Consider the following 13,122-nt stretch of genomic DNA (forward strand, 5'->3'; position numbering starts at 1 on the left):
ACAAGAAACAAATTATTTCACAGATGCCTATATATCGAAATTTTTCAGCTGTATTCCCACTTTAAAAACGCTAGTGTGACGTAACTATTGTCTGTATATGTCTCGATTTCGAAAATTGTTGGGATACGCGTGTGATTGATTGGGCCATGACTAACGCGTCTGACTATCACTCGTTATTTCTACTTGAATTGACACTCCATGCTCGATATTATCTATTTTCCATTGAAATTACTATTTGATGTTTCGTCAGTATCAATTAAAACAGATGATATCGTAATATCATCGATATTTAGACACTACTGCAGCCAGAATTTGACTTCACAACTACCATGAGTCAATTAACAATCGCCGATTTTAATTAAATCTAACACACGAGCATAGTATTGAGAAACACTGTAGATTATTTGCTATTTAATATTCTTAATCGCAGAAAGAAAACCGCCTTTGTGCAAATAAAATATAAATCTAATTTGAACCTTAAAAGTAAATAAAAATACAAAAGTATGTTAAATATAAATGAGTGATATTTCTTGCAACTATTATACTAAATAAGTTCAGTAGAAACTTGCAAATATTGAGAGCGTTATTAAACACATTATCCATTAAGTACTCCAAGAATTTAATATAACTTTTCCATTATTCTAAAAGCTGCATTAGAGACTTCGTCCAGGAAATCGCGAATCGTTTCTAGATCCCACCGAGTGCAGTCGAAATTAATTGTACCGTTCCCTGACAGAAATACAGTAATAGTAGATACGAATAATACGAAATCAAGAATGTTACAGCGATAGAGGACTGATATTCAATGGTCATCGAGGCACATCCCGCAATATATATGTATATCTGAAACGCATGATCGCTGTATGCAAATTAAAGCTGGATGCGCTCGTTAGCATAAGTACGATGCCAAACCCGTCTGCAAACAGATTGAGAAGTAATTCGATGCGGCGGATTTAGCGTTGGCGCCGGTGGTAAATTTAACTCGGTAATAAATAAACGCGTCTGGCTTATTTTGGATTATCGAAAGATTAAACACGCTCAGTGTATTCGTAATGTGCGTTGCATTCAGTCCATCGTGCAACATGGAAAGGTCAAAATTGCAATCGAACCATCACGCAAAAATCTCTATTCTTCTATTTTTGGCAATTTTATGACGATTAATATTCCCCTGTTAGTACCAATACTGTCTTAACATGAATACTAGTGTACAATTTCCAGGAGAGTAGTATGTATTTCGAAACCACCTATATAATTGTGTACGTAGATCGTTAAAATAAAATCGTACGGAACGCTGTCCCTTTCTCGCGTTATTTTCATTAAGAAACTGAATGAAACTTCACATTGTTCCTTATATGAATGCAAGGTTTCAACGTCTCGACGTTCGAATAACATTCTTTTCATCGAAACCAGCGACTCGGTTTGCGTAATTACGTTCCGCGAAACAAGTCGCGACGTACTTTTAAATAAATCAGGGTACACGTTACACATTAACGTACAAAAGAGCGAGCGCCGTATATTATCATGCGCATAGCTTTCCTGACAACCAGGATACACTACTGTGTCTTTGTCGAGTGCGAAAGAGCGCGTCCCAGTGTATAATTCATCGTGTCGCGTTTATCGTTTCCGCGACATTTTATCGAATAACAAGAAATGGTAGGAGCGTCCGTATCTCGCAGAGATTCGCTTCTACGCGCAGAAATACTTCGCTCTCGTTCTTTTTCGAATGATAATTTCACGTCCACATAATATTCACGTCTAATTTTTTATTCGTCCAGTACAGTATTTAAATTCATAATATATTTTATTCGCTTCTACAGAATGCAATCATTCGTTAAATACGAAAATATATTCGTTCATGTATATGAAAATAATTTAGACTCGACTATTACATTTTTCAAAAATTCAATCGATTAATTTTTAGATGAAGATTTCTTGGCTTTCAATGTTCATATGCATACAGAATTTTTATTATTCTATTTTTCATGTTATTTGTATACAAAATTTCTTAAAATTTCTGTTTAACAGTAATGTTATTAGAGACCTCACAATTTACTTCTCATTCACCGAAGTCTGATATATCAAATCCCAAATATTTTCAAGTTTTATATTTGTAAAAGCTGTTTTAAATTAAACAAATTTAAATAGTATGTCAATGAACTACTAATCGTGGAAATACGAATATTAAATCCTAAGAAACTTTATAGATCACTGTCTCGAGACGAGAATTAATGTTAAAATCTGACTTTAATCAGGAATAGCCGGGAGAACTGTAAACAGATACTTTCGATTCCCGATAGAGGCTATCAGACAGCACTCGTTAGACAACAAAGTCGACTCACGATGAAATTCCTCCACGATCCGCTCGAAATAGAGCATTGTCCGCGCCTAATTAGAGATCCAGGCTGAGCCGGCAGACACAGAGCCAAACCCACGCCAGGGGTCCCTAACGATCTACGAAAATGTTTCGCGAACCGATCGTATCCAGAACGGTGTTCTCCGTTTCCTCGCGGTTCTCACGAAGCTCGTGCAGGCTCGAGGTGGCTCGAATTCGGTCAGGGAAACTAGTGCACCAGAGCCATGGAATGGTGACACAACGAAGACGACTATCGACGCCGACGACAACGCGGAGACGACGAGTCGGTACGATGCGGGCTGGCCACGCTATCGCCGTCACGATCCCATAATAGTTCCACGGCCTCGTGGCTAGCGTATACAAGGTGTGCTCCGAATCTATGGCGAAACGACCAATTACCCGACCAGACCTCCCTCGACTAATTGGTAATTATTAATGAAGACAAATTGCTAAATCCGCCGCACGTCGCTCGGAAATTTCGCATTTTTCTCCTGTTGCAAGAGGCTGCAAACTACCGCCATTCACGTTTCATTAGCGCTCAAAATTTATTTCCTTAAAGGGTACACCATGGGGGATCTAGTTTAACGATTTGCTATATATTTTAGAAAATTGTTACGAGACTGTCATTTAAGATATTACTTGAATCACATCAATGTTGTAGTGCTTCGAAAGGGGCATTATTTTGTAAATGACGATTTTATAGAGAAATTAAATATATTGTTTTTGGGAACGAATTTTATTTGCTTCGTTTTTGTGGGAATTATTCTTTCCTTCCATCTAGCGATTGGTTATATATTTTAAAAAATTGTTAGAAGAGCACCATGCACATAAAATATATGTCACTTGAACCACGCAAATCCAAAGGAGTAATTATTTTGAAAATAACAATTTTATAGAGAAATGACATGTATTATTACTTGAGAATAAATAAATATTTACATTTATGTAGGAATTATTACCTTTCCCATGTCTCCAAACACATTTGCTTCTAATACTGACTAATCTTGATAGCACTGAAACATTTTTAGATGCCTGCTATATAGTAACCGAAATTATAAAATTTCCAAACAGGACACAAAAATGTTGATACGTATGATAAAGAACCTCTGAAATATTTTCAATTATTATAAAATGATCACACATCTGCAGCTATGAGTAATGAATTCACCCTGTGGAAATAAATTTCAAAGTTTAGAAAAGCTGTACTGTAATTATGAACTGTTCCAAACAGGATAGAAAAATGTAAAATCCTGAATCCAGTAACGAAGACATAATTGTAACTTCGAGGACGCGAAATTCTGCGGGGACACCGTGTATACACGAAATCCAAGGACAGTTTAGACGGCGAGGAAAGGAGGTAGAATCGACCACGAGGATCGGCAGATCGAGAACCGTGCGATCGTGTGACGGGCCTCGTGTCGACCGGTCACGGTCTAAGACCCCAGTGGGACCCGGAGGATCTACCTTAGGCCGCGTTCACACCACCGTGTCCTATGATTCACCGTGCTCGATGCATCTCGCCAGCCCCTCCAGACTGGCTGCTGCGCCTCCCAACGAATGGAAGGCAAACAACGTTTTAACAGAACAAACAGAAACGGCGTTGCCCGGCACACACAACGCCGCCTTCGCATTCCCTTTTAAGACCGTTCTAGGATTCTATCGAGAGACGTGTCCCGGCCGTTTAAGGACTATCCGCGGAAACTTTAACCGGATTCCCACGAGAACATAAGGGTAAAAAACCGCTCGGTAATTTTAATCCCAACCTGGTGATATTTAAATGCCTCGACACACTCTCAGCTACTGCCAATCATCGTAATTATTGGGTACCGGCGACGAGTAACGCGCCTGTTTCTGCCATTGCTCGAAACCGCGGACCTCTTCTCGCGTCTGTCCAGCTGTTAGGTCGTTTCCACTCGTGGCTCGTAACGTGGTAAAAGGATCCACGATCTTTCACGAACTCGAAACAAATTTTTATTTTTTATTTCGCGAAGTTCAGATCTTTTTGTTTTTCTTGAACGTACACGTAGTAATCGAAAAGCAAAGTAAATTGCTTTGGAGTCACTCCATGAGTCTAAATCCTAGTATTTTTCGTGACTTACGTTCCTGAAAGTAGGTCTTGCGTTTGAGGAACACTCCCCCGTGTCGTTCGGTTAGAAAGTAATATTTGATTTGCTGGAAAATCGGTATCGCGAGCTCCGTGGGAGCAAAAGGCAGCGATCGCGCGAAAAAATGGAGGCAACCGAGTTTCACAAGCCTCGAATCGCAGCTGGACCGCGGAGAAATCGCGTCGCGACGATCGTCGTTCGCCGGGTAATTTTGAAAATCGATATCCGCAGGGAACGTGACCAATCCCGATCCCCGAGACTCATTATCGACCTTCCAGGTGACACCGCGTCCGTACGTGTTCCCCGCTGACCGTTGGATCGTGACAACCAGCCAGCAAAAGCGAAAAGCCATGGCGTGAACGCGTACTTACGATCCGAGCTGAAACTTAACTGGAATCACGTACCACAGTGCTTCCCAACAGGTGTCACACGCTACAACCAACGTGCGATAAAAATATTAATGTACAAGCAATACACTACAAATACTATTATAGAGAAGAGATGATTCTATGTGAAAATATGAGTCGAAAATAATTTAATTTGAAAATTGATAGTAGTACTCCCTTGCAGGTATACAAGATTAATTTTTATAGTCTATATTGTCAATAATCTAGTAAACTGAATTCTATTTCTTTAATTTAATAATGTAATATTTTCACCCTACTCGTATATATAGGGTCTATAAAAACGATGAGGAGAACCAAAGTAAAGGAATTACTTGTGCAAAAAGAAATCGAAAAGTCATTTATCATGTTGCTATCTAAGGCTCGTTTGCGAGATACGAGCAGTTAAAATTGTCTAATGTCATTCTCAACGCGCGCCATTTATATTCCAGTCAGCTGTCCAATCGTGCAAAAGACACATGTTCGTGACGTTATAAAAGCTCATATCTCGAAAATGAAGCCTCAGATTGGAAAACACTAGGACTATTTCTTGATAAAATAAAATAAAAATTGTTTCCAATCTGTTTCCTTCGACAAACAAATCCTCGTGAAATTTCCTCGTTTCCTATTTCTTCGTCGAAGAGTAATAGAAAAATATTTTATTTCAGTTCACCGAGATTCTGCACAATTTTCGAGACTTTTACTTCGTGCCTGAGTAACCTTTCCATTTTTTGTATGTTACGAACTAGTGTCTGCGAAACGAAACACATTAATCACATCTTAATTCAACTATTGGCGCATTGAAATGTTTACTGCTAATTATTGCGTTTGAAAAATGTCTGGGAACTGGCCTAGTTGGGAAGCACTGACGTACGCCGGACAAGTCCGAGTGTTTCACGACTTAGGCTCGCTCTCGGCGCAGGCACACCCACGTTCGATCGCCCGGGAACTTATTCCGACGACGTATTATACTTGCAACATCGCGGTGAAAAAATCGCGAATTAGCTGCCATTCGTGGCAATTCTCCGGTGAGTAATGGACTCACGCCGCGCTCGCGAGAACTCGATGGCGTCGTGTCTTCGACTTTCGTTATTATTGCCAAAGGATGCACGCTGAAATCCGTTCGAGTCCTCCAAAATTTTAAAGATTTTAAACACACATTCTCGAGGTTTGGTAGTTAATTTTAAAACCTATTCCAAGATAGAGGAGAGATCTCAAGATTTTCCAACCCCTCGATCATGAATCAAAACCTATAATTAAGGGGTTATTATCTAAAGAAAATGTTTGTTAGGTTGATAACGGTGTGTAATAATGTTCTAGCTAAAAACTTGCATAAAAGAATTAATGAAAGTTTTTTGAGGTTCATAAACTCGAAAGGAAATAGTTTTCAAGCTGTAATTAAAATTGTAGAAATTATTATCAGTTAGTAATCTCTCGATAATTTAGTTTTTCTGTTTTTAAACGATCGAAAGAACGCTGCACGCTAGATATCGAGGCTATAATAAACACGTTATCGTAATGTTGGATATTCCTGTTTCAATCCTGTTGTCTTTCCAGCGGTGTACACAGCTAGCGAAGATCCGACGAGTATTATCATTTATCTACGTCCCGATGGCACGACATTTATCTGACGCAGGAGGGATACCCGTGAGAATGCATCCTGCTGCATCGGCGACGCGTAACTTCGGTACAGTATCGTCGAACATCTTCCTATCGAATCCTTGAACTTCAGGATTCGTTTGAATTCCGGCGAAACTATTTTCCCTTTCTCCATTCTATTCTTTCTCCAATCCTATTCTATTAATAAAGTTTGCACGACGAGAAACCAAGCTTGGAAAAAAATAATTTGCAATTAACTATTTTGAAATATGAAATTAAGCTATTTCCAGTTTGTATGGATATTTACAGAATCAAGAAAGTAAACTGATTATTTTTTACACGAACCAATACTTTGAATATGGCAAATTTATGTGAATTAAAGCCTCGAGAATGATTTTGTTCGTCGTTAAACCAGGCAATTGGTATCGGTGAAATCGAAAGAAACATTGAGAAGGAATTTTGTTAAAATATTTGAACGCCTAATTCGCGTTTGTTTCTTTCAGCTAATAAATCGAACACAGGGCATTGGGAACCACAGATGACCGCAGAACGATAGCCATCATTAATCTCCATTAGGACGCGTCATTAGAAGAAGGCACCAAGCTAAGCTATCAACTGCTATCGCAAAGTGTGCAATGTAAAGTCTTGAATTATATTGCGCGCAGAAGCAAGACACGCGGTATGATCAGCACGATCATAATTACAAACCAGTTTCGCGGTAACTTAATAAACTAGATTAAGCACTTACATCTAATATTTAATATTACATGCTTACATCCAATATTTAAACGAAGCACCCAGCCAGGACAATCTCTGATCTACCGTTTAGCTTTCGAGCTATTAACGAAACGGTACGAGATCTATAAATTTCAGACCAGGTTCCGTGTTTTGTCCAGACAGCTCAAGAAGTCTCCTTTTGTATACTGCGTTGAATAAATCTGACTTGGCATTCGCCATTTTCATCAATCATATTGCTATACTAACTTTTACCCAGACTTTTTCTTCGAGAACTGGTTAAATAAATTTGCATAGGTGATAATCTTAATTTAATTTTGTCGATTGAGGAGTATTTTTTTAAGTTTTGAGCCAATAGATAATTATAAAGTTGTTACAAAAGTTTGTTTTCGACAAAAAATACTTGAAATATTTGTTAGATTCGCGTGTATTTATTCAGTGACAGGTGACACTGTTAGGACGTGTGGCGGCATTTCTCGCGCTCGCCCCCAGAGGGACACGCTCTCAACGCCTTTCTCACAAGTGCTCAAGGGACCACCTATTTCTATATATACTCCTTTCACGTTCACTTCTTTCCACAACAATAAGCCACCACAAATGTGTATTAACCTATACAAACGGTTAACAAGACCCCAGTGTTTCCCAATCTGTTTCTAGACCATGTTCTCCACCTCAGCATCTCAGAAACTTTAAAACACCTGTCAGTACAAACATGAAACTCAACATTTATTCGAAACAATTCGACCAAATGCCCCAGTCTAATTTCCCCCGTTACTTAGCACGCCCATTTCTGGCCAGTCACGAAGCACGCAGACTCGAAGTGTATCTCGTCGGATACTCGCGATTCCATTCAGGATTAATCTCTCTTTCTGCCCGCAATAGAATCTCGGTGTCGGACACTGTACGGGTTGAAAACGGTGAGAACCTGTCCACGATCTGGACAGTTCAATCGGGTAGATCCGGGTCCGCATACCGGTTCAGAAATCCGATCGTTCGACTCTTTTCGACCGGCGTTAATTGAACAACCGAACGAATGAAGCTATTGAGTAACCGTCCGCGGTGCAAGGTAACTTGCGGGTTCACGACTCGGCGTCCAGGCGACGGCTGGCGTTGTCCCGTTGCTCGGTCATTCCCAAAGCCGAGAAGCATAAATTCTCGCGATCGTAAAGGACAATCGGCATCTCCGAGGCGGTGGACTATCACTTTCCAGGTCGTCGCGCGTGACGGAACACCGGCGGCAGACTGGAAGGGCGCCCGCGGAACGCTCGAGAGCGGCTCGACGTGGCTCGAGGTTTGCCTGGCGGTTGGTCGCCGCTTGCCATAGAATATGCAAAACGCCGTTCGTTACGCGCTCGCATAAAAATCCGTCTAATGCCGCACTCGACTGGCAGCCGTGCGCTCCGGCCCGGCGTGCTTGCCCGTTGTTGGTAATTACGCGTTGCAAAACAGAGACACGACATCGACGACCCTGCGACCCCTTCGAAGCCCGCCTCTGCTCCGGAACCCGCGCTCAGCCTGCCTTCTGGTTCGCTCCGCAGGATCACGAGGCTCGTCCTCGCGAATTCAGACTCCCGACTACTCGAATATCTGTGTTAACTATCCGTCGCTGGACCTCTGAAAGTATCCTGACTCTTGGATGGACCGTAAATATAGCGTACAAACATATGGGAATAACTTCGTTCCGCGGTATCTCCACGCTTCGTGACGCTTCGAATGGGTCCGTAAACCCGTTCAAACGCCTTCAAACCTATAGAATAATTTCATTCCACGATGTTTCTACGCACCCTGTCGATTGAAAGCGTTCTAACACTTGGATGGACCAGTAAATAAAGGGTTCAAACGCCTTCAAACCTGTAGAATAATATCGTTCCACGGCATTTACACGCCTTGTGACGATTGAAAGCTTTGTAACGCTTGGATGGACCCTTAAACCCCGTCAAACGTCTTCAAACTTATAGAATAATTTCATTCTACGGTTTTTTCACGCATCCTGTCGATTGAAAGCATTCTAACACTTGGATGGACCACGAATAAAGTGTTCAAACGCCTTCAAACCTATAGAATAATATCGTTCCACGGTATTTCCACATTTCATACCGACTGAAAAGCTTCATAACGCTTGGATGGACCATAAACAAAGTGTTCAAACGCCTTCAAACCAATAGAATAATTTCGTTCTACAGTATTTCCGCGCACCCTGCCGACTGGGAGCTTCCCCAACGCTTGGATAGGCCATAAATAAACCCTCAAACCTATGGAACGATTTCTTACCGAAAATTCATTTTCTGTCCAGCCGCCTTTCGTCCCCGACTTCCGTTCGTCATGAGTGGAACTCATACATCCCGATCGGGCACGGTATGAATTCAGTTATGAGAGCGTCCGATACATATTCATGACTGAATTCATTTGCTGAGAACGACGAGGAGGGCAGCGTCTCATCGTGGCGGTCCACTCCCCGTCTCTTTCTTCTGTTGTTCGCCGTTTGTTGCTCGCTCTCTTACGTTCGTTGCGTTTCACATGGAATCGGCACGAGACGAACAGAGAGGACGGGAGGAGCGCGACTAGCTCCCTGTCTCTCGAGTATGTAACGCGTCTTTAGCAATTGATTTCAAAGCGGACCGGCCATCCGTTCTTAGAATAAAACATGAGGACAGAATTTTCATTCGAATTACACACGCTGCGTATATTCGTGTTCCTCCTACGTGACTATATGCGAGTCATCCGTGCTTCCCTCGATATAACCTACGACACTAAACGATCTTTTCGTCTGTTGCTCCTGGGTGGACTAACTAGGTTTACATAAATTATATTTTAGCTGTTTTACGTGGTAAAGAAACTGAAAGTAACGAAGCAAGAAATTACTTTTTCTGAATGTAAATAGACTTAATATTCCTATTTGGAGGCTTCGATTTCGGACGAGTTTTGAATTAAATATTGTTATGTAATTCTAGATTAAAGGTTTTAAAATTTTACGTATTATTTGCATATTATTTCTACTGTATTTCCGTGGACTATGACGAGATCGTCAGGTAACGGGACAACTTGAGCGTCGATCTCGGACCGCGGCGTCTCCGTGCGTGGGAAGAGACGCGCGTGAGATCGAAGGTGTTTAAAAGAGATCCCATCGACGGCAATTGTTCAATTTAACGGTCGTAATGGCCGTTCACACGAGTTACTGACGTTGTCTTAAGGGCTGTTAAAGCGACTACCTAAGTGCACCAGAACAAATTAAGGCCCAAGTGGTACCACCGGTTTGTTACCGCCTCTTAAAAAATAGCAGGCACCAGAAGAAGAATGCCAGCGGTGCCGGTGCGTTCTCGATTTTTACGTCCTCCTCGATCGCCATTATTTCGATCCACGGAGCTCTCGATTATTACGTTTCTTATCGATAAACACTTGGTACGAATAATAATTGCAATTCATGAAACACGACTCCGATCGTTACAGAATTTTTCACACGGAGTAGAATTCGAAATTTGGAATTTAAAAAATTTGCATTATTGTGTCGTGCGCTAAATAAATAGATTCTGGAGAGACACTTCGTAGATTAACATCGAATGGTATCAAAAAAGAAGTATTCCAGTATTTTTCACGCTAAATTTAAAGAAAGATTCTTTCGCTCACGTGCTGCCCAGCCAAGTGCGGCTCGAACGTTGAATGACACACAAAGGTACGTACCTGAAACATAAAAGAAAATACAGTTACCAACAATCTGCATAATGGATTCGTTATATATAGACATAGCGATTCAGACACGCGAATAAGCCGACTGGTTAATGCGTATTCTTGGCACAGTGCCATGTCGAAAATAACGCCGGGGAGAGTAGAGAAATTGACGGAAACTAAAGTTAGCCGAGGCGTGGTTACAGCCTTGGGGACAGTGCGCCGAAATCCTCGCTTTTGGCAAGGCAATTTGTCTTAGAAACGACCACGCCTCTATATCCTATATATTTACATACCCTTCATTTTAATTCCATCTACACATAGAACAATGCAGATATTGTTATTTTCATAGAGATTTCTAGGTTCGAAAGATTCTTTGAGCACATCTTTCTGTGACGTCCTTGGAAGATCGATTTGCAAAGATTCGCCAAGATTATGGTTTCAATCTGGAAGGCAATATGAAATTGCTACCTTTATAGGGATTTCGAGGCTCTAAAAATTCCTCGAAATTATACGTTTCCCTCTGACATACTTGCAAGTTCCAGTCGCATTGGGTTTGTGAAAACGTGGATCGTCGAGGTTGTGGTTACAATCGTTAGGAAATTACTTGGGACAATGTAGCTATTTCTATCAACCTACAAATTTTAAAGATTGTTTGAAATGCCTTTGTTTTCAATGTCAATGTATAGATCCTCTAAAAAAGCGCACGAAAGTCAAAATTACAGAGTATCTAAGCTATATTAGGTGATCTAGAATATTAAATATTATCAAAACATCACCAAATAATATTACACATCATCGATGTGTGTTGGAGGGGATTAATGAGATAAGCATAAATATAACAAAAACCCCGCCTCGCTTTCACTATGCAACACACACACACAAATGCACTGTCATACCAAATAACACTGACGACACGCAGTGAGAGTACAAAATCACTAACGAAAGCGATCAAAATATATTTAAGCAAAAACGATCACATATCCAAGCGATAAAAAAAAATATATGTTAGGAATAACCATTAACCCCTTGCTTTGCGATTTACTTTCAAACAAACATACTCAAACAGTTTAATCCAACTCACTATACGCAGAATTATTATCAATAAAACTAACATGGATCATATTTTATTCAATTTCCATATCCATTTCAAAATATGGTATCTAAATGTTTGACATAGTTTGACAAGTTTGCACCAACAAGTTAAAACTCCTCATTTTCACTCAAGGGGTCAAACCTCCCAATCATCATATTCCCTAGCCCTAATTTATCCCCAGATAGTTTTGAGACAATGTTGCTCGTGATATTTCGTTTGAAGGTGATTCATTTCGTCTTGCAACCAGTATCAACTGTATCAATCTTCACAGGTGGTCCTCCTTGCGTAACAATTTACGCGTCAGAAAGCGTCACGGTGTCTGCAGAATGGACTCGTCGTTGTGCAACGTCGAGTCGGGGGCGCCAGTTTCGCGGGGCGATAAATAATTTGGGGAATTCGAAAGATCCTCGCGCGAAAAGCTCGAAAGGAGAAGGCTAGCGCCGTTAACCTGCCGCGAGGCTGAAACTTCGGAATATTGTTTGCCGCGTAATAAACGAGTCGCCGCCGCGTCACGACGCTCTCGACGATAAAGTTACGAGGCGCGTTAACGAGATGCGCCGTGAGGGCTGACGGAACGGTTGCATTTACGAGCGGCTCGTAAACGCCGCCCGAGGAACACGAAATCGGGGCCAAGCTTTTCGACACGCCTACCCGACAACCTCGTATTTTTTTATCGGGAATTCGGTGCGCCCAACCGATGGGAACGGGAGCAGATGCCGGATAATAAACGACGGAGACGCCCGACAAGTTCCATCCTTCTTCGATGTTTGCGCTCGTTTGAAAAGGTTTGCGATTCTACCTTGAAATCAACGACAACCGTTTCTTGGCGCTCTTTGTTCGTTGGAATCGACGACAAACGTTTTCCCCGTTAATTGTGTTTGTCGAGAGTTGTTTGAAATGGTTTGAAACGCTCCAGAGGGGAGGCAAACGGGAGTCGAAGTTGGAAAAAATCAGTTTAGGATGATATACCTCCGTTGGTAAATGAAATTTATAATTGTTTGGGGTGTCGGTTGCGATTTATTTTGTTGACCTCCGTTTGAACAAGTTTGAATTTACTAATCTCAAATCATTGGGGACTAAGATCAAGACAATTGCAAGGTGCATTGTTTCATGGAAGAAATGTGATATATAAAATAATTTTCAGCTAAATAAATATCGAGTGACTCTGGAATTAATTTCGAAGAACTG

At 41.1% G+C, this 13,122-nt stretch overlaps 2 protein-coding genes across 6 annotated transcripts in view; one reads left to right on the forward strand and one right to left on the reverse strand.

Moving 5' to 3' along the window:
• Positions 1–13,122, reverse strand: part of LOC143342924 (uncharacterized) — a 432,164-nt gene that overhangs the window by 266,556 nt on the left and 152,486 nt on the right. The gene's annotated exons all lie outside the window — the stretch shown is intronic.
• Positions 1–13,122, forward strand: part of LOC143342928 (uncharacterized) — a 454,297-nt gene that overhangs the window by 27,760 nt on the left and 413,415 nt on the right. The window lies entirely within an intron of this gene.

The sequence above is a fragment of the Colletes latitarsis genome, chromosome 6, assembly GCF_051014445.1.
Source record: "Colletes latitarsis isolate SP2378_abdomen chromosome 6, iyColLati1, whole genome shotgun sequence".
Taxonomy (NCBI): domain Eukaryota; kingdom Metazoa; phylum Arthropoda; class Insecta; order Hymenoptera; family Colletidae; genus Colletes; species Colletes latitarsis.